Source organism: Dioscorea cayenensis, chromosome 17 (assembly GCF_009730915.1).
Source record: "Dioscorea cayenensis subsp. rotundata cultivar TDr96_F1 chromosome 17, TDr96_F1_v2_PseudoChromosome.rev07_lg8_w22 25.fasta, whole genome shotgun sequence".
Taxonomy (NCBI): Eukaryota; Viridiplantae; Streptophyta; class Magnoliopsida; order Dioscoreales; family Dioscoreaceae; genus Dioscorea; species Dioscorea cayenensis.
The window spans coordinates 17,528,707-17,532,039 of NC_052487.1; the positions used below are offsets into that span (position 1 = coordinate 17,528,707).

The following is a 3,333-nucleotide window of genomic DNA, read 5'->3' on the forward strand; positions in this document are numbered from 1 at the left end:
AGAAATTGGAAAAGGTAAAGAATGAGATTTTCCATATTGACAAGCATCGCAAAAGGAAATATCTTTATTTAACATCATAGATTGATGACAAGATCTTATAATTTCAAATAACATTTTGTTAGAAGGATGATCAAATCTCCTATGCCACAAATCTTTATTTGAAGTGGAAATACTAGAAGCAAACAAAACAGATAAGTTATTTCTGGCAGCAGACATTTTCACTTGATTTGAAAGATTTAATTGATATAAACAATCTTTAAGCATCCCTTAAAGTAGAATCTGTCATGTGTCCTTGTCCTTAACAAAACAACATTCAAAGTGAAATTCAATAAATACATTATTATTAAATGCTAATTGAGAAACACTGAGCATGTTTTTCTTAATAAAAGGCACATGCTGAACATTTTTCTATTGCGAAACCTTTTTATCTAAAGATGGTAAGTTTATCATGTTAGTATGAGCAATAAAAAGCTTTGAGCCATTTCCAACCATTAACTTTTCCTTACCAGAATATTCTATTGAATTGTTGAGATTGTTTGAGTCATTTGTGATATGATTGCTTGCTCCACTATCCATAAACCAACTAGGATTAGCCTCTGAATCTATGGTGGCTGTGAATGCAGTTGTAGAAGAAGAACCCTCTTGCTTTCTTTTCACTTGTTGTGAAGAGTTACCCATTAAATTTTCATCATACCTATTCCAACAATAAGGAGCTATGTGGCCCAACTTCCCACAAATTTGATACGTTGGCATGGAATTGTATCTTCTACCTCCACGACCTCTTCCTCTACTATTTCCATTCCTGGGATGTCCTCTTCCTTGTCTCCCAAAGAAACCTCTTTGATTTACAGAATAGCCACTATTTTTGGAATGAAAATAGGTTTTGCTTGCTAATGCAGCAGTTAGTTGAGTTGCTTGCACACCTGCCATGCTTAGATGTGCTGCATTTAATTGCTCTAATCGACTTTGAAAAGTCATCAAAGTGGATTGCAGCTCTCTCCAGGTATTAGACTCTTGTCCTGTGATTTGAACCACAATGGAGTGTATTCTTCATCTAGTCCAGCAAGTACTTGAGTAATAAGATATGTACTTTCAACTACTTTTCCTACCAAAGCCAAGTTATCTGCAATTGACTTCACTGAGTTAAGATAGTCTTCGATCTTCATTGATTCTTTTCTAACTTTTTTTGTAATTCTCCAATTAGAAAGATAATACGGGACTTGTTCTGCATTCCAAAATATTCTTTAATGCCTTTCCATAGATCTTGTGAGGTTGTAAAACCCATCACACGAGCTGCAACTTGTGGTTGAATAGAGTTGTACAACCAGCCTAATAATAGCTAGACTTTTGAAACCCATACATCATACTCTGGATTTGGCTCTCTCTTTGTCTTTAAGTTCTTGAAACAATAGATGCAGAAGTAGTGCTTGTAGAAATTATAAATTGAGTTGGACAAGATGTTTCACTAGTTAAAAAACCTTCAAGTTTGTATCCTCTCAAGAGTGGTAGTATCATATTTTGCCAAAGCAAAAATTGTTATTATCTAATTTGATTGAAGAAGGTTGAGCAAGCATTCCTCCAAGAAAAAAAAAGGTGGATTGGATGGAGCATTGGCATTGGCCATATGGGCTCTGATACCAAGTCAGAAAATAAGAAGGCAATAGAGAGGACACAAATTGAATAAAACTATGCATATGTTTTATTAAGCTCAACTACTATATACACAAAGGAAACAAAATGCACAGTACTAACAAAAATAGATCACAACCTTTTAACAAGTCAAGATAACATAAGCTGGAGTTTGTTGAAAAATATCCCAACAAAATAGAAAACCTTGATTGTTATAGAGCAGTAGCTGCATCTGCTTATCATTCTGTTGTAGATTTTTTAACATTCCGTCGTCTTGATTCACCACCAGCACTTGTCTTTGTCGTTTGCCCGCCCGCCAAGCCCGGATTGCCAAGAGAATAGAGATGATCCGAGGTCTAGCCTGCCTCACGGCATTTGACTTTGGGAATTGAAAATCCTACTTATCTCGTCTCTCCAGATCAATCTCTCTGCTTCCTTAGGATTGAGATTTAAAAGGGTTTGTGATTTGGAGAATAAGCTAGGGTTTTGCGATATGGGGAAGGTGAAGAAAGGACCTAAATTCGCAAACATGAAGAGGATCATCAACTCCAAAACCATTAAAAAAATACAAAGAGGAGGTTTTGAACCCTAACAAGAAGGATCTTGAAAAGGAGAAGCTTCCCCGTAATGTGCCAGCAATTTCTTTGGCATTGTTTTTAAGTATAACACTGCACTGGGCCCACCATATCGGGTGATCATAGATACCAAATTCATCAATTTCTTCATCCAAAACAAGCTTGATTTGGAAAAAGGAATGATGGACTACCTTTATGCAAAATGCACTCCTTGTATTACTAATTGTGGCATGGCTAAGCTTGAAAAATTGGGACAAAAGTATTACTAGCATACGGTGATGATACACTCAGCACAAGTGCTACATTATTGCAACATGGGATAGAGATCTCAAGAGAAGAATACGCAAGATCCCTGGTGTTCCCATATATATATAACACGTCATAGGTATTCCATTGAGTGTCCACTTGAAGCAACTATGGGAGGAGCACTGAGGATCTAGGTACCAGGTTTTGTTAACCACTATGAAAGAGTAAGGTCTTTAAGGTTGATTTCTTCCGTTGAGGCGAGGATAGCTATCTTAATTGAGGACTTCAAATTTTGTAATTGAGATTCTCAGAGTGTGTTAAGCAAATTTTTTGTCGTGCCCTCATGTATCACTTTCTAAGGGGGAGATTGAAAGCGAATTGCACACTATTGTTTACTCTCAGTTTTGCATTCTTCAAAAAAGAAAAAAAAAAGAAAAAAAAAGTAAATGAATGTTGTAGATTTGTTTCTCTTTAAAAATAAACTTATGAAGGATGAGTTTATTGGGGTGGGGGTATTTTTGTAATTTTTGCAGGACCTCCTCTTTGAAACTTTATGAGCACCTCATTGAAATCTACCATGAAGTCTTGGCACTCATGGGGGTGGATAGGGGGTAGAGGAAAATTTTATAAAATTTCTTGAAACCTACCATGAGATCTTGACACTCTTGGGAGTATAGATAAAATTTTATAAAATTTCTTAAAACCTACCATGAGTTCTTGACACTCATCGGGGTAAAGAGAAAATTTCATAAAATTTCTTGAAACCTACCATGAGGTCTTGACACTCTTGGGGGCAGAGAGAAATTTTATAAAATTTCTTGAAACCTACCAGGAGGTCTTGACACTCTTGGGAGGTAAAGAGAAAATTTTATGAAATCTCCTT

General features: G+C 36.0%; 1 pseudogene; it reads left to right on the plus strand.

Moving 5' to 3' along the window:
• The first annotated feature begins 2,122 nt into the window (after nucleotides 1-2,122).
• Nucleotides 2,123-2,644, plus strand: LOC120279974 (annotated as a pseudogene).
• The last annotated feature ends 689 nt before the right edge of the window (nucleotides 2,645-3,333 follow it).